Below are 26,248 nucleotides of genomic sequence, written 5' to 3' on the forward strand. Positions count from 1 at the left end.
GACAAGCGCAGAGTTCAGTGGTTGCAGCAGAGACCTCGTTCATTGCCCACAAAGCCTAAAATATTTATTATTTTTGCAGAAAAGAATTTGCTGAACTCTGCTTATCCATTCCTTGGACCAGCAGCAGGTCTGTGCTTGCGACTCGGCACTGTTACCTGGCCAAGAGACCTCTTGTTTTCCTGACTTTGGGTTTACCTCGCACCCCCCCTCCCCCCCCTGCCATGCATCTTGCATTACTCTACTGCCATTAATAAATGAAAAAGGCAATGAATAAAGGGGGGGGTGCTGATAATTTTCTTAAACAAATGTCAAAAAACCCTATGAGTATTCCCGACATTTAAAAAAAATGTTGGTGGTTCTTTATTTGCATGAAGTTTTATGTGGTTCAGAAAGCCCATCTGTAATCCATTTGAGTTAAAGTCCCATTTGTCACAGCTGTCAGGATGGTAAAATATATTTGAAACCTTTTTGCTTTAAGGAAAATAGAAGGCTTCGCTGCACTTGACATTGAGCTGAAGACTTTGCCACTCTCAGGGAAATGTCAATTCTGAGAAAGACTTGTACAAAATGAAAGTTGGACAAAATAATTATCCTTGGAAGAGGGTTTTGCTTTTTGCTTAAACAGGATCCATTTTCCCAAAAGCCCATAGGTTCCTAAAACAACAAGGAGTCTTGAGAGGGTTAGGGTTGGGGTCACCATTGCAAGTGGCCTTAACTTCACTTATCCACTTATTGGAGGAATCAGTAGCATGAACAATCCCAAATGGCAGGGAACCCGGGAGGCAGTTCCATTTAGCTTTGGGATGTGTTTTGTAGTCACTTTACAAGAAAGTTTTTATTTAATTAGGCAAAAATGCTAAGTCACCATAAAAAAATTCATCAATATGGAAAAGAACAATGAGGAAACTTAAAAAAACATCTAAATCTCTATTTTCACTTTTGAGAAAGTGTGTCTGATGTTCTTGTGCTCCCTTATATTAGAGCGCTTTTGAAGATCTATGTTAGAAGGAGCAGGGAATCTGGGTACGGTACCCAAAGTCTCCCAAAGGCACCAGACACGCCTCGGCTGCCTTCCATTCTGAGGAATGACCGTCACAGAGGCGACCTCAACAGAAATGTGCATCCCTTTACCTTCTTGCAGCAAGGGAATCGTTGCTTTGGTCTCAAAGGTCATTTTTCAGCTTCTCTGCTCTATCAGTTAAGGAAAGAGCCTGTTAGGTCCATCTGTGAGTTTAGGGGCTCAAATTCAGAAGATGGCTAGGAAGTGGCTAGGTGGCTTATGAGACCCAATTCTGGGGACAGATAGCTCTCTCAGAAGGATGGGACCATTGTGTGGCTGCGTCTCCCACAGGGTCTGCAGTGGTGACCAGCTTGGGCTGTCCAGGCTCAAGTGCCAAGTTGATAGGGCCTCAGGTAAACCTGCGTTCACGTTACAGATATCTGACTCTGCCAGAAGAGTCTGAAGTCTCTTTTCAGGCGATTTTCATATTATTATATTATTGCTTGTTTCATAGTCTATGTCGTCTTCTTTTTCTACTTGTTCTCACCCACCCCCTCTTTTTCACCCAGATTTTCTGCACATGTGGCAGAAAGAATCTGGAAGAAAGGATCAAGGAGAGAAGGGTGGAGGGAATGGGGGATTGGAAGGGTAAGGGAATGGCAGTGACCATTCAGAACTTTGAGTCAGAAAGAAAGAAAGAAAAAGAAAAGAAAAGGAAAAAGATATACCCACCATCATATTACAAGACAGAAGGAATATTAGAAACCCGTTTAATAGGCTCATGTCCTATCCTGAGATAGCTCTGCGAGAGCTACTTCAGAGGGGATTATTGAAGGGTCTGCAGAACCTCTAGGGAAATCTTAAGAAACAGGCAAGTTTTTACAGGTCATTTGCTTCCTGAATAATGAGTTTTTTTAATATGGAAAAGAGTTGGCTTTTTTATTTTTTTAAAGAGAGTACTAAAAGAGAATATGGGAATTTTGTGTGTGTGTGTGTGTGTGTGTGTGTGTGTGTGTTCTATTTCCTTCCTGTTTCTACTTAGGGTCATTCCCCTCCCTCCCTCCCTTCTTGCTTGCTTGCTTTTCTTCCTTTCAACATGTGGCAGGGAGCAGACTGGCTCAGATCTCATACCTGTAGGCCAAGTACAACGTCTTATTGGATAAATAAAGAAAATGTTCCTTATTTAGAAGAGATGCCTACAGAGGAATAGGCATTCTCCTTTTGATGAGAAACCAGGAATAAGCCCTGAGCACACAATCAGCAGCTGTGGATGAAAAACCTCAGATCACTCAAGTGTGAGAAGAAAACAAAGTTTCAGTCAACAGGTTTTGAGTTGAGTTTAGTTACACATTTAGTACTCAGAGTCTAGTTATGTTCAGGGTCATTTCTCGTTCCCCTGGGGCTCCACTCTCTGGCAATGTGAGTTAGGGAAGAGGCAGGGCCAGGTCTCAGTCCAGTCTAGTCCTGGTGAGTGGGAGGGGATGGGAAGGGTGAGCCCCAGGCATTGCAGGGCCACTATAGACCATTCCCATTTGCTGGCCCTATACTAGGGGACTTCTCAGGTCTTCAAACCCTTAGGAAGAAATGACTTTGGAAGGAAGAGGTAGGTTGGTTGGTTGGTTGATTTATTTATTTATGTATGTATTTATTTAAATGTTTTATTGTCAAGTTAGCTAACCTATAGTGTAGTCCTGACTTAAGGAATAGATTCCTGTGATTCATTACTTACATACAACACGCAGTGCTTGTACCAACAAGTGCCCTCCTCAATGCCCATCACCCATTTTCCCAGCCCCCCCCACCACCTCCCCTACCCCTATCAACCCTCAGTTTGTTTGTTCCCTGTATATAAGAGTTTCTTATGGTTTGCCTCCCTCTCTGTTTGTAACTTACTTTTCCTTCCCTTTCCTTATGGTCTTCTGCTAAGCTTCTCAAATTCCACATATGAGTGAAAACAAGAAGGAAGAAGTCTGTTTAGTTATGATTCATCACCTCTGGTGTTTGGGGTTGTGGGGGGCGGATGGAGGAATGAATGCTTGAGGCAGCTTATTACTTGTTTTCCTCACACATGGAGACAATATGAATTTGTTTTTAGAAACTGTTATAAAGTATTGTTAAGATTGCTCCATGATCCCTCTGCAAAGTGTGCTCTTTTGCAGCGCAGCCTTTAGGTTGAGTGGAACTTGCTCTTCTGATGGAAAACCTGGTACCTCACAAAATGAGGAACACAGAAGAGGCAAGGAATTGTATCAGCTAACAATGTGCTGTTCGATGGCAAGAATAAAACCTGACTTACGGTGGTTTGAACAAACGGGAGTTACTTTTTCTCACAGAAGAAGTTTAGAGGCTGAGGACTGCTGCTCTTGATTCATGGGCTCAGTGATGTCAGGCCAGCATGTCTTTGTCTCTTAGTCTTTCTTTCATTCTTATTGCCTCTTGGGAGCAAGATTAGCTGCTCCACCTCCAGAAGTCATGCTGGCAATCAAGGCACAAAGTCAAGGAAAGGGAGAGTGCCAGCTAGAGCTGTCTTTTTACCAGGAGTGCAGATTTTCCAGAATTCTGGGAATTTTCCAGAAATTCCAGTCAGGCTTCTACTTGTATTCGATTGACTGGAGCTCTGTTATATGGCTCTCTCTAACTACAAAAGAGGCTTGGACATACAGTAAGGGGTGGTGTCAGTGTATACTTTTTGAAGAAATTAAACTATGACTCTCATACAAAATAAGAATGAGTATGTGTCAAATATTTGTTTAATCTATTAATGAGGTTCTCAGCAGGGATAGGTAAATGTGGTTCAAAAGGGAATTTTGAAGAATTTGCCGAAATCGGTTTGCCATGTTAGAGACAAAACTGGCTAATAATAAATAAACCATAACCTTTGGTGTTGTCTTCTTGAATAGACAAAATCATTGGTATCTCTTCTATACCTTTACAAAAATATATAATGTGTAACATCATAGAACGTGGGCCCTAGTTAATAGTATGGCGAGTTGAAAATCTATTCTCCTAGAGAATCTGTGTGTGAGCCTGTTAGGCAATGCATCAATAGGACATTGAAAGAACATGCAGTCACCTTTTTGTTTTATTGCCAAGTTTTGGAGAAGTCTTCCTAGGACAAGAAAGGGGATGGGCATCTGCTACGGGAATATGTGTGCAGGTAACATGGTGAAGATTAAAGTCTGCTATTGAGTTTGTACAGTTACTTTTGGGTCGTCTAAAGTTTTTGATAAGACAGCATAGATATGCCAAGTACTTTCAAAATCCATGTGTAAGTGTGCCCCACTTTTAGAAAATTCAGCACCAAAATCCAAATTTAAAACCGTTAAGTTGAGAGGTATATATTTTCTTTAGAAACGGATCCTGCACTTCACAGAAGGATTTGCCACAGGATTATTTCTATTAATAACCACTTTCCTGAATTTATTTAAAATACTTGATTTATAAAAAACTCGATTTACTCCACTTTTCCATAAATAACATCTCTTGCAAGAAGCAAAGTATGCTTGCGATCTAAATTTTATTCTTGTCTGAAGATATCTTTCTGTTTAATTATAGAATGCTTTCTTTAAATCGCATTTGTATGGCGTGCTTTGAAACCTCTCCAAATCTTTCAACCAGAAAGATCTTACCAAAAGGGTTTCCCAGCGAAAGGAAAAAAAAAAGTATATTCATCTGATGTCTACTGGACTTTTTACATTGTTAAAATTCAGTCAGAATTGGAAAGGTCTCCTCATATCTAGAGGGAATAAAATAAATTGATTTATGATTTTTAACAAGCATGACTGAGTAAGGAATCATGCCTATATAATTTCAAAGTCATGAAAAGATATTAATCATAATTAAATTTCCTCTAAGAAGACGTTTGAAACAGAGATCAGATGCCAGGCTAATTGATTACACAACTATAGGATAGTCATCCTGACAGCAGCAAGGGTAAAGACAGTTTAGACTCAGTGTCTAAATATTTAATACCCAGTGGGAAGCAGGGAATTGGAACAAAGGCTGTAATGAGGAATAATAGAAATCAGCTAGAAGGGCAATGGACATGTCCCTATTGATTATGTAGTATATAAAGAGAAAAAGTGATTAATAGAAAAGAGAAGAAGAAACAGGAATGACATTTTTTTCAACTGGCAGACGGAAACCACACGCTTGTAAAGGTCATGTCCAGCCGTTTAGAAATAAAATATCCATCTTAAAGAGAAGAGATGTTGATTTAAGATGGAAATGCTTGGAAACGGAAGGACTTCTGTTCTGCCAGATTCTTGTGTTCGTTGCAGTTGTAAAATAGTATAGTTTTCAGCCAGCCGAACTTCTCAGTAGCAAACCGGTGGACCAAATCGTTTTTAGTAGATCTGGCTTGGAATTGCTGAAAAAGAATAGTACTTTTGGTTTTCTGGGTTCTTACATTTTAAGGCTTTTTCTTCTTGTGTGGGAATTAAATACCCACAGTCTGGAGAAGAGAGGTGAAAAAAGAAAAGTGCTTTCCAGTTGGTGACGTGTTCCCTGGAATGGTCTGTAATGGGTGTTGGGATGACTGAGAATTAACACTGATTACCTCAGCTGCCTACAGGGTCTTTTCACCGAGTGTTCATGTGCTGCCCGCGAGGTTGTCATTTCCTTCTCTGATCTTTGTCCCGTGACATTGCACATGGCGTTATAAATGTGGGTGGCAAGGACAGGGGAGACACTGCCCTGGCAGACCCATCTGTTCTTGTTACACAAACCATCTATTTCTGCAGCTCTCCGAATACCGCATTCATCTTTGGCAGTGACCTCTCTCGCACTCCATTACTGGCTGGTGTGTTCAAAAGCTCTGGTACTTTGGACGGACGTTTCTGGAGAGATACACTTCTTAAACTAGCTCCCAGGGAGGGGCTTTTGTTCCTGCCCAGTGCCCTTTTTCACTTTCTCATTTACTTTTCCTCTTTCTCTCTGGAGAGCTATGAGCACATTTTTCTCCTAAGGGCTTAATTATACTGTCTTTACTCCGTGAGTGCTCCATAGGTGGCTGTTGATTGTAGGACACCCCATTTGTCTTGAGAGCCTCTCTTTTCAGTAGGCAAGGAGGCTGCCATTATTTGCTCCATTACAGCTTAGGACACTGAAATGTAGGGAAAGGACACTTGCTTGAGGTTATGTGTAAAGTTGAAGCCTGAGACCCACCAAGAACTCCAGTCTTTTGACTTGGTTGACCGCTCTTGTGTTTCTATTGCTTCTGCAACTAACTAACTAACTAACTAACTAACTAACTAACTAACTAACTAACTAACACACCTGTTGGTAATGCTCTCTTCTAATGACCTCCCTGCCTATCCATAGAAAGAATCTCCAAAGACAAATCAGGTACTCAGTGTGGATGCATGGATGGCTCACTCTTGTGTGAGGAAGGAATCACAGTGAGAGCCCAGCAGTCAGGTGCTAGTGAGGTGCTTAGCACGCAGTGGATGCTATTGTGGTTTAGAGTTTGGTATTTAAAAAAAAATTTTTTTAATGTTTATTTATTTTTGAGGGAGGGGGAGAGAGAGAGAGAGAGAGAGAGAGAGAGAGAGAGACTCTGAGCTGTCTGCCAGTCAGCACAGAGCCTGATGTAGGGCTCAAACTCACGAACCGTGAAATCATGACCTGAGGTGAAGTCGGACGCTCAACTGACTGAGCCACCCAGGCGCCCCTAGAATTTGATATTTTAAAATGGCATTCTCTATGATTCCTTCCAAAGAGAGGAGTGGCCTCTATACACATCACACACTGAGACCACTAGAAGCACATACTGCTTTTCCTAGGTGATAGATTTAAGGATTTATGAGTGTTAGCATTGGAGGGGATTTCTTTTTTAAAAAAAAAATTTTTTTTTCAACGTTTATTTATTTTTGGGACAGAGAGAGACAGAGCATGAACGGGGGAGGGGCAGAGAGAGAGGGAGACACAGAATCGGAAACAGGCTCCAGGCTCTGAGCCATCAGCCCAGAGCCTGATGTGGGGCTCGAACTCACGGACCGCGAGATCGTGACCTGGCTGAAGTCGGACGCCCAACCGACTGCGCCACCCAGGCGCCCCGCATTGGAGGGGATTTCAGATGTGACCTGAATAATGTGGAATATACTGAAAGCGTCGTCTTCCTCAACTCAGGCACTTCACTTCAGTTACAATATTTTATTTATTTATTTTCAAATGTTTATTTATTTTTGAGAGAGAGAGAGTGCACCAGCAGGGAGAGGAAGAGAGAGAGAGGGAGAGAGAGAATCCCAAGCAGGCTCCACACTGTCAGCACAGAGACTGATGTGGGGCTTGAACTCACAAACTGTGAGATCATGACCTGAGCTTAAATCAAGAGTTGGACGCTTCACCGACTGAGCCACCCAGGTGCCCCCAGTTACTATATTTTAAATTGTAGGCTCTTTTGATGGCAAGGTGAACCTAAGTTCCACTAAGACCCCTACCTCATTTTCTCATAGACCACTCTAAAGCCAGTTTTCCCTTAGCCTACATTTTTGCAGTTAAATTTTTAAAGTTTTTTTTTTTTTTTCCAACGTTTATTTATTTTTGGGACAGAGAGAGACAGAGCATGAACGGGGGAGGGGCAGAGAGAGAGGGAGACACAGAATCGGAAACAGGCTCCAGGCTCTGAGCCATCAGCCCAGAGCCCGACGCGGGGCTCGAACTCCCGGACCGCGAGATCGTGACCTGGCTGAAGTCGGACGCTTAACCGACTGCGCCACCCAGGCGCCCCTGCAGTTAAATTTTTAGAGCTGTGTTTACATATCCTTATTACATTTCATTTTTTTTCTGAACAAAGTAATTTTGAATTCCTATTTGGTCATTTATGAGAAATCTTGGAGTCATTCTTGCCTCCTCACTTCTCAAACCTCCTACCTGTTCCATAGGCAAAGTTCATTACCTCAGCCTTTAAAATAGATTGAATGCAGGGGCGCCTGGGTGGCTCAGTCCATTAAGCATCCGAATTCGGCTCAGGTCATGATCTCGCAGTGAGTTTGAGCCTCATGTTAGGCTCTGTGCTGACAGCTCAGAGCCTGGAACCTGCTCCAGATTCTGTATCTCCCTCTTTCTCTGCCTCTCCCCTGCTCATGCTCTCTCTCTCTCTCAAAAGTAAATAAACATTAAAAAAAATAAAATAGATTGAATGCAGTTGCTGCTATGCATTTGCCATTGTCACTGTAGTCTAAGCCACTGTCATCTCTTCCTGTACTAATGTCTAGGCAGAGCCAAGCTTCTCTGTTCCACCCTACAATGTACGCCTATAGCCTCTCCTGCTCTGTTGTTAAAGGTTAACCACCTTCCTTCTGAGGGGAGGGGAAGGAGTACAGACAGACACAGAACAGCAGCCTCCCTCTTGAGTTAATTGGAAATATGAAGCCCAGTTTGTTGGGTGTCAGCAAGAACTCACCAGTCAGTCACAGGGGCTTCATATCAAGAAGGGGAGGGACACCTTTCACCTTCAGTCAAAGGTGCCCTCGTTGTGGTGTTCCTTGATCCAGGCATGGCTCTGTTTCAGGGGGGCACGGACTTTTCTCTTTTTTTTATTTTGAGTAATTTGAGCTCCTAGTTAACAGGCCAAACAGCACGAGGGTTTTACCGACAGTTGCAAATAAAAATGTATAATCAGTGATTCAGGATGTTACATGAGTGAATTCTCAACACAGTGGTTGAGACCATCCAGTAACCTAACTAAACCATAGTTTTGTGACTTGGTGGCAAAGAGACAGGTGTTCATATGTCAGGACACATCAGAATTTCTCAAACAACTGAAAACTAAAAAGGAAATACACAAGGAAAACACCAGGTTCCCTGTTGTCTGCCACCCAATGGAAACCAGATGGTCAGAGCACAGACTAGAAGCCTGTCTCCTGGCATCACTGCCACTTACAGAGGGAATAAAACAGAAGTCATGTGTGAAACAGAATCAGACCTGGCCAAGAACCAGACTTAATCCAGATAATGAAAGACAAATGGTTAGGAGTAGACGCTGAATCATGAATAGTAGCAGCTACATCTTAGAGCTTTTTACTCCAGGAGCTGTGAACAACAGACCTGGGGGAAAGGGGTCTGACTTGTGTATTTCTCAGGCGGCAGAGGTTATTCAGCCTCAGTGGATGAGAGAAAAACTCAGAGACGAAAGCATTAAGAAAACAAAAGGATCTTTACTTATAATGTTTGGAAGGAAGACCAGCCTTCAGATTTGGCTCTCCAAGTAAAAGACCCAGCAAATATTTAAGGAAAAAAGTCCTTCAAGGTTAACATTAGTTAGCCGTGTATGATGGGAAACAATGGCATTTTTCTCACATAATTACTACATCTGTAGGATCTTCAAACATCTGTAGGTGGTGGTATTGCGAAAGCTGGGGGTAAACATGTTCACCCTTAAATTAGCAATTTTTGATTAAGGGTCTCATTTGTTTAATATTATTGTTATTACTTTTAAATGTGTATTTATTTTTGAGAGAGAGAGAGAGAGAGAGAGAGAGAGCACACACCAGTGGGGGAGGGGCAGAGAGAGAGGGAGTCAGAGGATCTGTGCTGTGAGTGCAGAGCCCGTGTGGGGCTGGAACTCATGAATTGTGAGGTCATGACTTTTTTTTTTTTTTTTTTTTTTTTTCAACGTTTATTTATTTTTGGGACAGAGAGAGACAGAGCATGAACAGGGGAAGGGCAGAGAGAGGGGGAGACAGAATCGGAAACAGGCTCCAGGCTCTGAGCCATCAGCCCAGAGCCCGACGCGGGGCTCGAACTCGCGGACCGCGAGATCGTGACCTGGCTGAAGTCGGACGCTTAACCGACTGCGCCACCCAGGCGCCCCGTGAGGTCATGACTTGAGTGAAAGTCGGATGCCTGACCAGCCGAGCCACCCAGGCGCCCCTCATTTATTTTGAGGAAAGGGTTAGACAGGGTATTCTTATTTTTGAACTTTATCTCGGGATGTGAAGTGCTTCCCCCACTCCCGACTATAGTATGTTGTATGTTGGTCTCAATGGTGGCAGGGCAAGGTGTTAGTTTGCTTAATTATTATATGTATTAATTTATCTGTCCAATGTCTACTTTCTGCCTTTAGAATGAAAGCTCTAAGAAAGAAAAGATTTTGTATTTTTTGTTCCTTGCCGATTCTGATCCCTAGAACAGTGCCCTGGCACACAGTAGGTTAGGTATGCAAAAAATAGTTGCTGAAGGAATGATTGGACTTGAAGTAGTAGGCCTTCATCCTAACATTAAGCCATCCATGGGTGTGACAAACCTACTCTGTGTTTTTCTACTAGTTGCTGTTATGACATTGAACATCAAGGGCAGAGTTGTTGAGCTGATTAATGTTAACCCACTAATTGACAACTCCTGGGGAAAATTAATGTAGTAATTTCTTTCATACTGATGTCTCCTCATTCTTGAATATCAAAAGTTTCACAGTAGATGGGTTGATAGAGGAGACTTCCCTTAGGGCTGTGAGTGGGACTGTGTAGCACTCTTGATTGTATTGGCTGTAATCAACACCTCATTAGATTGGTGAACTCAAGTTTTTTCAGAAACAGTGTAATTTTTTTATGGTCAAAAAATTTCATCATTAATTAACCACCTCTTATTAATAGGATGGGTGTTAGATATAAAAAAATGAAGGGTATATGGTTTTTGCCATGACATAGCTAAAAGTCTGATGGAAGAACATTATGTAAATAATTGTGATCCTGTGTCAAAGTATTTCCAATGTGCTATGGGAGTACTGGATAAGACTGGAGGCTAGGGAACAAAAAAGGCTTCTGTTTATATTTTCCAGGTTAGTCATGATGAGGACTGTCCTGAATGCAGAGGCAGTAGGTACAGAGTAGAGGGGCAGAAATGAGAGACATCAAAGCATTTGATGTTTGTTTACTCAATATTTATTGAGCATCTCCTTTATGTAGTTTCTGGGGTAGATGGACGCAAAAATAAGTGCTATGATGGAGTTTGTACGTATGCTATGGGCTCAAAAGGAAGCGCGAGTGGTAGAGGATGGGAGGGGAGATTATGGAGATAATATTGAGCTGTCTGAATATGAGTTTCCCAGGTGAACAGGGTGGGGTGGGACAAGTCATCCCAGAAAAAAGAATTGAATGTGCTTAGGCAAAGGAAGCTCTGGAAAGGCTGAGTCATCACTACTGAGACAAAAAAGAAGGTAATAAGTAAGCATATGAAAATATTTAGATGAGTTTATCATTTAGCTTTTGTTATTTAACACCCCCTCCACCCAAACTTAGTGGCTTAAAACAACCATTTATTTATCTCTTGATTCTGCGGGGCCAGCAGTCTGAGCTGGGCTCAGGTGGGTGGTTCTTCTGGTTTTTGCTGGACTCACATGTGTCTGTCCTTGCTCCCTGTGTGGCTGGGAGATGTCTGCTCTAGGATGGCCTTGGCTGCGATGACTCTCTCTGCTCCACGTCGTACCCTCCCATAGACCAGCCAAGAGAGGGGCCAGAGTGGGCTCAATTCTACTGAGGCCTAAGATCAGAAATTGCACAGCATCACATCTGCTGCATTTTATTAGACAAAACAAGTCCCGAGGTTAGCCCAGATTTATGGAGTAGTGATTAAGGGGTATCCCAATTTACTCTTGATGGGAGGAGCTTGAAATTCAAATTGCATAGTGTGGATACAGGGAGGTGTGAACAGCTGTGACCCATTTTGCTATTTACTATAATACACTTGAAAATGGAAAAGAAAGATACTGATGGCTTCTCTTCTCTGCAAATGAGGATTGGGGTAGAAAGCTTGAGGCACGTGATAAGTGCTTGGAACGACAGGCTATAAGGAATAGAATAGGGACATGATTGGCAAAATAAATGGCTTCCGGAGTAAGATGGAAAGTTCAGCTGAGAAAGGAAACCACCATACATTGAAAAGCAATCATGATGTTTGAGCTGTTTTTCTCTTCTGTCAACTACAATTAACAGCAAAATTTCATCTGCATCACTATGCCTGTAATGGTGTTTCTTATGACACACTTGTAGATTGCTAGCAAAGATGAGTTGACTCTTAGAACATTATTTACTGATGAATATATTAAAATAATGATTTGTTGGTAGATTTGTAGTTAAATTCAAGAAATTCCATTTCCAGGTATGATGGCAACAGTTTTTACATTCATTCATCCAACAAATATTGCATAACCATTCGGTACCAGCTACTGTTCTAAAGGTGGAGAATACATTAGTGATCCAAACAGAAAAGAGAACTCTGGGGAAGCTTACATTTTAGTGAGAGGGGGTAGAAAATGAACAACATAAATTAGAAAACAGAGCTTATATGTAAGCAATGAATCACGGAGTCTACCCCCAAAACCAAGAGCACACTGTGTGCACTGTATGTTAGCTAACTTGACAATAAATTATATTAAAAAAAAAGAAATAATAATACTATCTATGTGGGTGGTTTTACATGTATCACGGGAAGAGAACTAGACTGTTAAGCACGAGGTTTCTTTCTTACATATAAAAGAGGAATAATAATATTAAACATGTTGCAATGGCTCTAAAAAAAAAGAAAACATAGAGCTTATTAATGAGAGGTATTAAGGAGAAAAACAAAGCAGGGAAGGGTCATGTAAAAAAAATTAAATTGTTGCCATTAAAATTTTTTTTTAAATATTTATTTTTGAGAGAGAGAGAGACAGACAGACAGAGAGACAGAGTGTGGGTGGGGGGAGGGGCAGAGAGAGGGAGACACAGAATCTGAAGCAGGCTCCAGGCTCTGAGCTGTCAGCACAGAGAGAGCCCTATGCAGGGCTCAAACTCACGAACTGGGAGATCATGACCTGAGCCAGAGTCGGATGCTTAACCGACTGAGCCACCCAGGCGCCCCTGTTGTCATTTTAGATAGGATGACTGGAGATGGCCTCACCAAGATGGTGCCATTTGAGTGAAGACCAAAAGGAAGTATGGGGTTTTAGCCGTGCAGGTCCTAAGACCTTCAGTCATGTGAGTATGTGGTCTTTCCTCTGGGTGAATTGGGAAGTCCATTGGAGAGTTTTGAGCAGAAAGGTGAGATGATCTAATAACATTTTGGAACGACAAAGTGGTGACTGTCTTGAAATCAGACCTTCCCTTGAGATGTGGAGCAAGGACAGAAGTGAGCAGGTGTTAGGAGGCTGTCACAGGCATGCAGGAGAGACGGTGGAATTGGTAAGAAATGGTCAGATTCTTGACATATTTTGATGGCAAAGCCCACAGTCTCTACCTTTAAGGCTTTGACCAAAATTATTTTTAGGACATATCACATAAATGGAATCACTTTCATCCTTGGTTCTCTCATGGAACTTTCTTATAAGATTTTTAGGAGAGTATCTTGAACCATTTGTGGTCTATGAATGATACTTAAAATGTACACTTGACAAAAAAGGATCTGAAGAAGGGAGTGAGGAGGTGTGGATGGAGTGAAGGGGAAAAAAGGGAAAGAAGCATGTGACTCAATGTCTGTGCCAGGCCTGGAGAGCCAGACCCAGGCTTACCTGTGCTATTAGTCAAGGAAAATAGAACTTCTTGCCAAAAGTACTGCTTTGCTCATCCAGTTTATTTGGTTTTATCCTGGATAACAAAACAGGAATAGTTTGGCTGACTCTCTTCTAGAATTTTGATGACTAGGCCAGGAGAGGTGGGGTGTACCATTCATTGATGAATGTTTGTTGAACACCTACTATGTACCAGGTATACTGTGGGTGCTGGGGATATAAGGACTGTAAGACACAGTAACAGTCCCCATGATGCCTGCAGTCTTGTGGGGCATACAGATGAACAGACAGGCAATTTTAATAAAGGACTCTGGGGAACGCTGGAGGAATATCTAATTTTGCCTTAGAGTATCAAGGGGGACTTCCTGGAGAAAGAAGACCAGTGAGATAAGTAGGAATTATTTAGGCAAAAGCAAAGGAGTAGGAAGACGATATTTCAGTCTGAGAGAGTGGTATGTGCAAAGGACAAGAAATGAGAAGGGTAAATTCAGAGTGCCTTAAGTGAAGGAAGTGAAGGATGCTGGGAAGACATAGAAGATGAGACCAGATTATAGAACAGGCCCTCGTAAGCCATGAGACTTCCAAATAGAAGACTTCCATCATGTTTCTGTCCTCTGACCTGTTTTGTTTCATTTTGTTTGAGAGGGTTTTCCTCTCTTCTATCAACAAGCTTGTTAGAAATGAATCAAGGATGAATCAGGATGCACTATCAGCCACTGCAGATTGATCACTGGTCTTAACACTCTCCGCTCTCAATTTAGTCTAGTTTATTGTTTGCTTCTTTTGTTTATTCTCCATGAGTGTGTGAAAATATCACAGCAGCAAAGGTTCTGCCACAGCAGCTTCCAACCGGTAGTAGATAACATGAAAGCAAGACACATTTACACATTTTATTGGTGAGTCTATTTTCTTTCTGGTCTTTTATGTTTATCCTTTTATTAAAACTTTTTTTATGTTATTTTTGAGAGAGAGAGAGAGAGAGAGAGAGAGACAGAGCACAGTTTGGGGAGGGGCAGAGAGAGGGGGAGACACAGAATCTGAAGTAGGCTCCAGGTTCTGAGCTGTCAGCACAGAGCCTGACATGGGGCTTGAACCCATGAACCAAATCGTGAAATCATGACCTGAGCTGAAGTCAGATGCTTAACTGACCGAGCCACCCAGGCACCCTTATCTTTTTATTCTTATTTTTCTGGAATCAGCCTCCTCCGATTACCAGGACAGGAAGTGCTCCTCATTTGGGTCCTGCAAGGGCAGAGTCTGAATGTAAAGACTTGATAAAGGGATAAGGACTTCAGGTGAAGGAGAAATTGCACACTTGAGTTCAGTGAAAACTTTTCTTGAAGAGGAATACTTACAGCAGCCACAAAACTATATTCTCTATCCCCATGCCCCAGAAATTCTCCAGTTTGTGCTGAGTCAGCCTCATTCTGTTACACCAATTCATTCTCTTGCTGCCCTGCAATGAAAGTAGATGATAAATCACTCATTTATTCCTTAGGAGGCTTTACATCTAGAAGCGGTTTTTGAGATTTTCTGGAATATTGTTCCCCACCCCAAACGCCATCTACTAAATAAGGAAACAGCCTCAGAGAGGTAAAGAACTTGCCTGAGAGCACACGCCCAGTCCACTTGCAGAACCCAGATGAGCCATGATGGGAAGCCAGCTCTCCTGACCTGGAGCTGAGGGTCTGTTTCCTTCATCTGTTGACTCTCGCCAGAGGAAGAAATTAAAACAAATAGGAAAAACAACAGTCTCAAGGTCCCAGTGGGTTTTCACTTGATATGACTACTTGCTCAGAAGGCTTAGGCAGGCAGGTGTTTTCTTAAAGCAGTTGATCTCTAGACATTTATGTGAAATTATAAAATAGGGCAAATCATATACATTCTAAGATTCATACAGAGATATTGGGAAATGATTAGTCATTGTGCAAAGTATTTTACTATAGGTATTCCTTTGGTTTGCTAGTAAAAATTATATACATAAGAGTCTTTAGAAATATATATATATATATACACAAACATCTCTCTGTATTTATATATAGGTGTGAATCTATCTGTCTATCTATGTGTCTATCTACATACCTATCAAGATTTATGTACAACGTTTCCAGGAATCTACTGCATCAAGTGAAGCCCGTTCACAGACCAGGATTTTATAACTTGCTCTAGCGGTGTTGAAAGGCTCAATGAAAGTTTTTGATTTTCATGCTGAACTCCACAGCAATTTACGGCAGGTCAGTTATGGTTTATCTCACAGAGTTCCAGCTGAGTGTGTGACTGAGCTGGCAAACATGGGACTTGGGTAGGAAATAGGAGACGCTACTGGTTGGTGGGCTGAGAGAAGATATGACTTACCCTGTCTTTATAGCACTCTGGTGAGCTTTTCTTATGAAAGGTTACTTTGAATCTTTAGGCTGGGACCTGTTCTGTGATCATGCTAGCCTTTCAAGTCCTGATATGTACTTATCTCTTTAGTAGGCTTCTCTATGTTTTAGAATTTTAACTCTTTATGATGTTGTGATAAGTCAGTAAGCTGTGGGAAGCCACCATAACTATTTCTTCCTGGAGAGTAAAAAAAAAAAAAAAAAAAAAAAGATAAAGGTTCTTAGTCCTTCCAGGCAACTTAGGCCCACGTTAACAGGAATGGATAATCTTAATGCCTAAACAACATTAAGTATTTATACTTAATGTTTATTGAATATGTCTAGGAATTTGTCAAGTCTGTAAAAGCCAAGAGAGTTTAAAAAGCAAGTTTTAATAGTATTTACCATCAAAGAAACAAATCCCTTACAATTAGAATAGATGAGAAGCAGCTTCTTACTGAAGAGTAAGATTACAATGATACGGTCAACCATATTTGTTCTTTTATTTTTTTAACGTTTATTTTTGAGACAGAGAGAGACAGAGCATGAACAGGGGAGGGGCAGAGAGAGAGGGAGACACAGAATCTGAAACAGGCTCCAGGCTCTGAGCTGTCAGCACAGAGCCTGACGCGGGGCTCGAACTCACGGACTGTGAGATCATGACCTGAGCCGAAGTTGGACGCTTAACCGACCAAGCCACCCAGGCGCCCCCATATTTGTTCTTTTAGACATCCAGTAGTTGAGCTGAATAGTCCCCATTCTGTGAGGTTAGTGAGGTGAGGTGTCTGTAGCATTAACTCCATTTTCTGTGTAAATTACCCGTTATCCTGTCAGCTGGGCTAGGTTAGGCGAAGCTTCAGTAACAAACAGCTCTTAAGGTTTTATGACTTAACGATAACAGGTTATATCTTGCCCATGCCACATGACCAGCGAGAACTGGTAGGAGAGATGTGTGTACAGTCACTCAGAAACCTAGGGTGATGAAGATTTCAACTCAATATGAGCTCCCGTGATGCCTAGAACTGGTGAACGAAGTTTTGCAGACCTCACCCTGGTAATTAAATGCTTCTGCCTGGAAGAGACACACATCATTTCTACTCACATTTCATTAGCTGAAGTGAGACACATGCCCACACCCAGTTCAAGGGGTCACAGAAACACGGTCCCACCAAGGGGCTGGAAAGAGGAAAAGGGATGATGATATGATTATACTTACAGGAACACACTGAACTGGTAAGGTAGTGTCTGTAATGCTGTCCTCTTTGCATTTTTAATAAATGAAACAGGAGAACGATATTTCCAGGGACAAATGATTGATTTTTATTTAAAAGGCCAGGTAGGTTGTTTTAAAACACTTTCCTTTACTGCTTCTACACTTTACTGCTACAATTAAAGTTTACAGCCCTTGAGCCCATACCTATTTATTTATTAAATGCTCAGAAAATGTACTTAGGTATTGAAATAAATAGTTAGCTTTCTAATTTCTAGAGTATAAATATCCCTTTGCCTATAAGGTTTCTTCCAGAATTAAAAAAAATATTTTTAATGTTTATTTATTTTGAGAGAGAGAGAGAGAGTGTGTGTGTGTAAACAGGGGAGGGGTTGAGAGAGAGAGAGAGAGAGAGAGAGAGAATCCCAAGCAGGCTGCATATTGTCAGTGCAGAATCTGATGCGGGGCTCAAACTCACGAACTTCAAGATCATGACCTGAGCTGAAATCAAGAGTCAGATGTTTAACTGACTGAGCCACCTAGGCACCGCCCTACTGGAATTTTGTTGTTGTTGTTTTTCATTACTTGTGAGTCTCTCACAGAAAAATAAAAAAAATCACCTGTGCACAGCAAGACAATTAGAACCTTAAATCTAAAGGCTGTAGCTTATTGAACATGTACTATGTGGGAAGCACATTATAGGTATTTCACCTAACTTATCTCCTTTAATCTCCCCAGTACTTCTGTGCAATCGGTACTGTGATCCCTGTTTAGAGATGTGGAAACAGAGACTCATAATAGTTAATCAACTAACTCAGAGACACACAATTTATGGAGCTGGGATTTGATCCAAGTCAATTTGACTACTCATCCCAGCCTCTGCCCACTGTAATTTGTAGCTTCCATGTACCCATAATAATTCTGTAGCAAAACAACTTTTATCATCTATCCGGGCCTCTGGATTTGCTATTAATATTATATGCACAGAAAGACCTTCTATAATGTCACCACTCTGGCTGCGGGCCGTGAGCTGCATGAGGGGGCCGCATGATTTGGTAGTTCAGAGCAGAGACTTTGAAACCAGCCTGTCTGGCAATTAACCTCTCCCAGACTCAATTTCTTCCTCTGTAAAATGGGTAATAATAGTATCTTATCTACCTAATCATTTACAAGAATCAGATGAGTTACTATTTGTAAAATGCTTCAAATGTTACCTAGAACAGAGTAAATGTTATATAATTGCTTAACATAAATACCATCAATGGCTCTTTGTCACAAGGGGGCTCACAGTTTATGGTTCTTTTGGTTGATGACGAGGTTCAATGTGGCTACAAAGGCATGTGATATGTTTTCCTTAGACTGGAGAAATGGTTTTCAGAGGAGTCGTGGAATCATGGAGAGGAGGCAGGTGGTCAAGGCCATTTCTGTTGAAGCAATTAAGTTTTGGTTTGGGGGCTTCTTCACGTCTATTTGCTGAGGGCAAAATATGAGAACTTTCAGAGAATGGGCAAGGCAAAAGCTTCTTTCTTTTGTTGGATGTCCTATGATGTAGGTACTAGAAAAGTGGGTGTTACTACATCAGAGTTCTTCCATAAATACGTGGCCAGTGTTGTTTGACTGTTTTGTCCTTAGGGTAGCCTACATAAAGCTAAGAATATAGGGAGACTATGAACTTCTCTTATGCCAACCTGAAATTTTATTTTTTTAAGATTGTATTTTTAAGTAATCTCTACACCCAACGTGGGGCTTGATCTCACAACCCTGATATCAAGAGTTGCATGCCGTACTGACTGAGCCAACCAGGTGCCCCAACCTGAAATTCTTAAAACAGTGAATTCTGGGATGATTTTGATGCCAGGGCTCATGGACTGGGCATTTTGGAAGCTGGATTATGGTTCAGGCCAAGCTGCTAAGAGCTTTGCGTCACCAGGGAAGGGAACTGACATTTACGAAGAGCCAACTTTGAGCTAGACACTGTGTTGGATTTACATACATTATCTTCTTTAAAAAAATCATCACAGTGGTCCTGTGAAATATGTTTATTTCCCTCATTTTTTAGATAAGGAAACTGAGACTTACAATGGCTAAAATACATGCTCAAGGCCACCTAGCTGGTAAAGAGAATGGGATATGGTTTGAGCTGTTGTTCACTCCTTTCATACGGGGATGTGGGAGTCAAGGTGGAGGAGTCTGCTGAACCATTTCTGTAAGTAGATTAGTTTTAAGGGATTTGAAAGTTGAAAACCACCCTGGCAGCGTGTGGTTGTTACATTATTATTTTTTAAATTATTGTTTAATTTTTAAATTAATATTTATTTATTTTAAAGGATTTTATTTGTAAGTAGCCTCTGCACCCAATGTGGGGCTCAAACTTACAACGTTGAGATTAAGGGTCACACCCTCTACCAACTGAGCCAGCCAGGCTTCCCTACCTTATTTATTTATTTTTTTTTTAAACCAAAGTGAGTGTATCTGTCATTCAAAAAAAAACTTGAAACACAGAACAATAAAGAATTCCCAAGAGAGTAGAGGTAGAAAACCAGAAATATCTCTTTCAGGCAGGTGGAAACTGTCCAGTTTTTGACAAGAATAGAATAAAACTGTAATCTTCAATTACATTTTGTAGAAGAATATATAGAGATGATTTATGGTAAGTCTCCATCTATTTTTGGCTGTCCTTTCCCTCACTCATTTCCTTAGATAAACTATGCTCCAGAACAGATGCTGCTGAGTTACTTAATTAAAACGAAGATCAGTACCCAATTTAGGCACCTAGGGAGGACACTTCATACTTGGAAGATGGTTAAGGATTGAGTTTCTTGAGTACAGGAGCTCTTTGGGTCTCACTCTTTCACATGGTGCCTTTATGTTATGGGTCCTTAATGAATATTTGAAACTCAGGTGAGCCACAGTAGCAGTTCTTGATGGTTTCACCACATGAAATAGAATCAAATAGAAAAAAAATTAAACTATGTTTAAATTTGTAGATTCTGTTTTTTGGAATTATGGACAGGATAACTATTAGGTAAAACTCATAGTCAAGGATATGCAGCTGTGCAATTTTAAAGGTGCTTTATTATTTAGCAGAAATATTCTGATTTATGTTTTTATCTTTTTATAGTGACATTGTGATAATTTCCTATATGTGACCTACATTTGGTATATTTGGAGGTTTGTTTTTTTTTTTTTTTTGTACTTTTGTTTGTACAATGACCACTTGGATTTGTGCTATTTTATTATGGTGATTGAAACTAAAATGTGGCTAAAGTAAACTTTACATTACTGAAACCACGAACATAGCAGCATTTCATTTTTAACTGTTTTATCTCTGTGTGAACAGAAACATAACAATTCTTTTTTTTTTTTATAATTTTTTTTTTCAACGTTTATTTATTTTTGGGACAGAGAGAGACAGAGCATGAACGGGGGAGGGGCAGAGAGAGAGGGAGACACAGAATCGGAAACAGGCTCCAGGCTCTGAGCCATCAGCCCGGAGCCTGACGCGGGGCTCGAACTCACGGACCGCGAGATCGTGACCTGGCTGAAGTCGGACGCTTAACCGACTGCGCCACCCAGGCGCCCCTAGAAACATAACAATTCTTAAAAAAATTTTTTTTTCAGGTTAGGAATAACATTTTAGGACAGTCAGTGAAATTTAAAGTCAATCACTAGATAACAAAGTCCCTTTTATGTATATTAAAGGTTTTCATTTTCAAAAAAAATTTTTTTTTGTTTATTTATTTATTTAGAGAGAACGCAGCACCAGTGTGAATGGGGGAGGGGCAGAGAGAGGGAGAGAGAGAATCCTAAGCAGGCTCCACACTGTCAGTGCAGAGCCGGGTGTGGGGCTTGAACTCCTGAACCGCAAGATCGTGACCTGAGATGAAGCAAAGAGTTGGAGGCTTAACTGACTAAGCCACCTGGACGCCCCCAAATTTTTCATTTCTGAATTTAAACCTTACATATTTTTGGATCATCATGATGTTTTTTCCTACTCACTTTTAAACATTGAAAAAATTGTTGTAGGGTAATCTGGGTGGCTTAGTCAGTTAAGTGTCTGACTCTTGATTTTGGCTCAGGTGGTGATCTCAAGGTTTGTGAGTTGGAGCCCCATGTCGAACTCTGTGTTGACAGTGTGGAGACTGCTTGGGATTCTCTCTGTCCATCCCCACTCACTCGTGTGTTCTCTCTCTCAGAATAAACATTTAGTTGTGTTAGGTATATTTACATTGTTGCAAAACTGGTCTCTAAAACTCTTTTCATTTTGCAAAACTGAAAATTTTCTTAAAGAAGAATTCCCATTCCACCCTACCTCCAGACCTCTTCTACTTTCTGTCTCTATGAATTTGAGGTACTCTAGGTACCTCATATATAAGTGAAATCATATAAGTATTTGTCTTTTTGTGATTGGCTTATTTCATGTAGCATAATGTCTTTAACTTTCATATATGTGGTGTCAGAATTTCCTTCCTTTCTAAGTCTGAATAATGTTCCAATGCATGAACATTCCACATTTTGTTTATCCATTTATCCATCGATGAACACTTGGTTTGCTTCTACCTTTTGGCTATTGCAGGTAAGGCTACTATGCATATGAGTGTACAAATACCTCTTTGAAACTCTGATTCCAATTCTTTAGGGTATATACCCACAAGTGGGATTGATGGATCATGTGGTAATTCCATTTGTCAAGGAACTGACAAACAATTTTCCATAGCTTTTTCTAAAGTTTATTTATTTAATTTGAGAGAGAGAATGCGAGAGAGAGGGAGAGAGAGAATCCCAAGCAGGCTCCACACTGTCAGTGCAGAGCCTGATGCAGGACTTGAACTCATGAACTGTGAGATCATGACCTGAGCAGAAACCAAGAGTTGAACACTTAACCTACTGAGCCACCCAGGTGCCCCTCCATAGCTTTTCTTACTCACTTTAAATTAATTTTTACTTTTATCAAAGTAACATATGCACATAAACAAAGTATTTAGCTACCCATTTCTATATCACAAATTTTGGTTAAGTAACTGGTGCTTATGTTATTGTGACTGTTGTAAATATTTTACACTGCTGAGCCCGTATTGGCAAAATATAAAATGATAGGCTTCCATTCTTGTACTTTTTTTTTTTTCAGATTGACTATACCATTCCAGGGTAATCCATGAAATTTAAAGTCAATAATTAAGTAATGAGGCCCCTTCCAAGTTTCTTTTTATTATTTCTGGAATTGTTAATATCTCATGTTTTATTGGCTTTGTCTCTGTGCCTGTTGTTATATTTCCTAAGTGCTTTAACAGAGCTGATGAATGCCTTTCTGAATAGCTTTTTCCAAATGCTCAAGCACACAGCTCATCCTATCAGCTCCACTGGTTTCTTGATTGCCCTACCTTCTTTTCACTGATTGAGGGCATTTAATATGGATTTTAAAAAGTTTCTCTTTTCCTTTCTTTGCAGTTTATCCCTTTCCTCCAAGTGCTTCTTTCCTACTTGTTTTTATGATCTCTCTCTTTCATACTGAAGTCTTTCTTCCAATTTCTAATGATCCTTTGCTGTCTGTTCCCATTTAAATTTGAGGCACAGGGGTGCCTGAGTGGCTCAGTCGGTTGAGCACCCAACTCTTGGTTTCCATTTAGGTCACGATCTCATAGTTTTGTAAGTTTGAGCCCCACATTGGGCTCTGCATTGGCATCTTGGAGCCTGCTTGGGATTCTCTCTCTTCACCCCGCCCCCCCCCCGCCCCGCTTTCCTCCCCCACTTCTGCTGTCTCTGTCTCTCTCAAAAAATAAAAAAATAAACTTAAAAAAATAAATTTGAGGCACAAAAGGGCTGATAGAAAATTGTAAATATAAGGTTGGCTTCTCTGTAAGGTGATCAGGTTGTAAGTGAACCTTGCTTTCAAGGAAGCCTTAAGAGATTAGGATCATTAGATCTTATTTTTCTCTGGGTCATTCAGTTTCTCCCCAGAAGGATCCCCTGGTCTCCTCACAAGAGATGTGTGCCTGGCTGTTAGCATCCTGGACATAGGACGGAGCCTTTAGTGATCAGGCTTACATTAGTGTCTGTTCTTAGTGTGCTGTCTGGCTCCTGCCCTCTATTCACAGCGCCTCTTAGCCTGGTGATAATAATGCCAATTCAGCTGCCTTGCCAAAGCTTTTAAGTTGATATTTCTCAGTTCTATTATAATTTGCTTTCCTGGTGATATTTGAGGCTCTGTGACTAAGTTAATAGAATTAAAAAAATCAAACACATTGAACATTCTGGAAAGACAGCAAATGCTTTTAAAAATGTTACATGCAGGGGCGCCTGGGTGGCGCAGTCGGTTAAGCGTCCGACTTCAGCCAGGTCACGATCTCGCGGTCCGTGAGTTCGAGCCCCGCGTCGGGCTCTGGGCTGATGGCTCGGAGCCTGGAGCCTGTTTCCAATTCTGTGTCTCCCTCTCTCTCTGCCCCTCCCCCGTTCATGCTTTCTCTCTCTGTCTCAAAAATAAATAAATGTTAAAAAAAAAATTAAAAATGTTACATGCAGAATGAAAAATTAATCACAGGGAAAGGAGGAAGAGTTTTCTCTAGGCATGGATATTTTTAAGAAATTTATTTTTTATTTTTATTTTTAAAAATTAAAAAATTTTTTTTGAGAGAGAGAGAGAGAGTGTGTGCACATGCACACGAGCAGAGGAGGGGCAGAGGGAGAGAGAGAATCTTAAGCAGGCTCCATGCTGTCAGCACAGAACCCGACACAGGCCTTGATCTCATGGCCCTGAGTTTGTGACCTGAGCCGAGATCAGTAGTTGGATGCTTAACCGAGTGAACCACCCAAGCGCCCCAGGACTGTGTTGCTTCTATTCTAAACTATAGTCTTGTGTGGGCCTAGTGTAAGAGACTTCTGTGGTCCCTTGGGTCTGGCTGTGAGGCTCATTCAATGGCTTACATCCATTGGGCGAGCAAGCCTTTCTGCTTTGCCATTAAGAGCAAAAATAAGGCCTTTTTCACTAGAGTGTCAGAAATATTTCTGCTCTTCTGAGCGTTAGCACTTCTGACAGGCTGGCTGTCTTTTCTGGGCTTTGTAGCTCTCCTGAAGGGTTCTTTTCCCCCCTTTACTTCTCCTACAAGTTAACTCATTCTTCTTCCTTTCTTTGGAGAAGGATGGCCCAGGCTCTGGGGCTTAGTCCTACTTGAAGGTTTTCCTTTCCTAGCCCACTTCTTAGGCTCTTCAGGGTCAGACCCAGTCTGGGGCAGGGTGGGTGAGAAAAGCTTGCTCCACTTTTGTGGGACACCCTGATTCTCTGGAGCAGGTTCTGTGGTGTGTGGGCTGCAGGCAGCAGTGGGCCTGTGCTCCCCTGGGCAATCTGTGGGGTGGTCCAAGAGGCTTCCACAAGCACAACCTTTCTTTGAAGGCTGCTGCAGTTTTCTGCAAAAATTCGTGCAATTAAAAATTTAAAAATCCCAAAATCCATACTATTTTTGTATTGTTCTAATATTTAAACACTAAGTTAATAAAACACGACTTCCCCTCCAATCTTCAAGCACATTTGATACTTGAGCTTTATCCTGTGACTGCGGGCCCTTTGTGGCTCTCTTCTGTGAACCCCTGGGAGTTATAAATAAAATAGTTTGAGAAATAAAGAATTGGAGAGAAAATTGAACTAGACATCGGAAAATGCGGCTCTGGTCCTGGTTCTCCACTTATGGGTGTATCTTGGGGTCAACTGCCTGCTCTTTCTGGACCTTTGTTTCCTCATCTGTAAAATGGGGAGGTTGGAATAGAGGTTCTCCTTATTGCCTCATTAGCATTTTTCTCTCCTGAATTATCCCACACCTTCTCTCACCGCTTCACACAAAGTCATAGCCACACTGCAATCTCTATGGACCTCTTTCTATTTACAATATTCATGCCTAAAAAGTATTAGTCTTCCCTGTGGGAGGGAAATAAATAAAAGTTCCTGGAAAACTCTTTGCATTAGGTAGAGCATACAATAAAGTCATGTTAGTTAATTTTATGCCTATTTGGTTCCAGTTCCAACCTGGCCTTTTCGTTTGAACATACATATGTATTTATATACGAAATGTGTATATGAACATGTGTGCAGTTAGGTTAGTCAAATTATGTTCTTGGCTTAAAGTCTTCTCTAGCCATAATGCTTATAGAAATCACAACAATTAATTACAAAGTAGAATTGTTTTGACTATTACAATTAGAAGAGAAATGTTAAAACCCACGAAGGTGGGAGGTATTTTGAAGATGCATGCATGAACATCTGAAACTCTGCTCTGGGTCTTTTATGGGACAGAAGTTGATACAGTTTTTGAAAAAGATTGTGTTGGGATTTAGGGATTTACTTTTATCCTTGGTATAGAGTTCAGTCATTTTTCAAAGGGACAGAAGTCCTGAGGTAGTCACTCCTTTTATAAGGTATTACTCCGTCTGGCATGGGGATAATCTGCAATTTACTCACAAGGTTTGGATGCCAGGTCCACAGAGAAGGAACTTGGGGGATGTTGTATTTTCAAAATTGGGCCCTACAGCGAAGACTCAGGATCTGGAGAGAAAGATTTTAGTAAAGGTGCCAAGGAAACACTGTAACAATCCACAGAGACAACTGGGCCATTGCTCTCAGGGTGTTTTTATCATGTGATCTGTTACATGAGTAGAACATGTGCTTTCTGAGAACCTGGCTGTTCTGTGCATATCAGGGACAGTCCTGCTCAGGCAAGCCTGAAATATCCCACCTCTCCAGCCCCATACCCTGCCATTTCCCCCAGCGATCCCTAGTCACTAGCCAAGATGAACAATTTGCTATTTTCCAAACAAAACCATTATGTGCTCTTGTGTTCCTTCCTTCTTTGCCAGCTGGTCAAATCCCACCTCCCCTTAGTGTAAGTTCTAGCATCATCCTCTGCAGGAATTCTTTGCTGGTGGCATCTCTGCCCTAGAGGGAATGAGATGTCCTTCCACTGGGTGCTAACATCCTCTCTCTTTGCTCCTCTTACATGGATTGTGATTTTGGGTTATTACCTGTTCTTTTGCTAGACTGAGCACTGCAGGCTGGGAGGGACAGATTAGGCCATACTCATGGTTGTATCCCCATCCTGGCCCAGACTCAATAAATGTTTGTGCAGATGACTAGTGCATGTCATGCCTTCTTAGACCACTTTGTCTTTAGCTTCCCCAGAATCAATCAGATAGGCTGCATGGGGTAG

This window comes from Lynx rufus, unplaced genomic scaffold (assembly GCF_022079265.1).
Source record: "Lynx rufus isolate CCGP_SWC_20201006 ecotype Redwood Valley unplaced genomic scaffold, mLynRuf1.p SCAF_17, whole genome shotgun sequence".
Taxonomy (NCBI): Eukaryota; Metazoa; Chordata; class Mammalia; order Carnivora; family Felidae; genus Lynx; species Lynx rufus.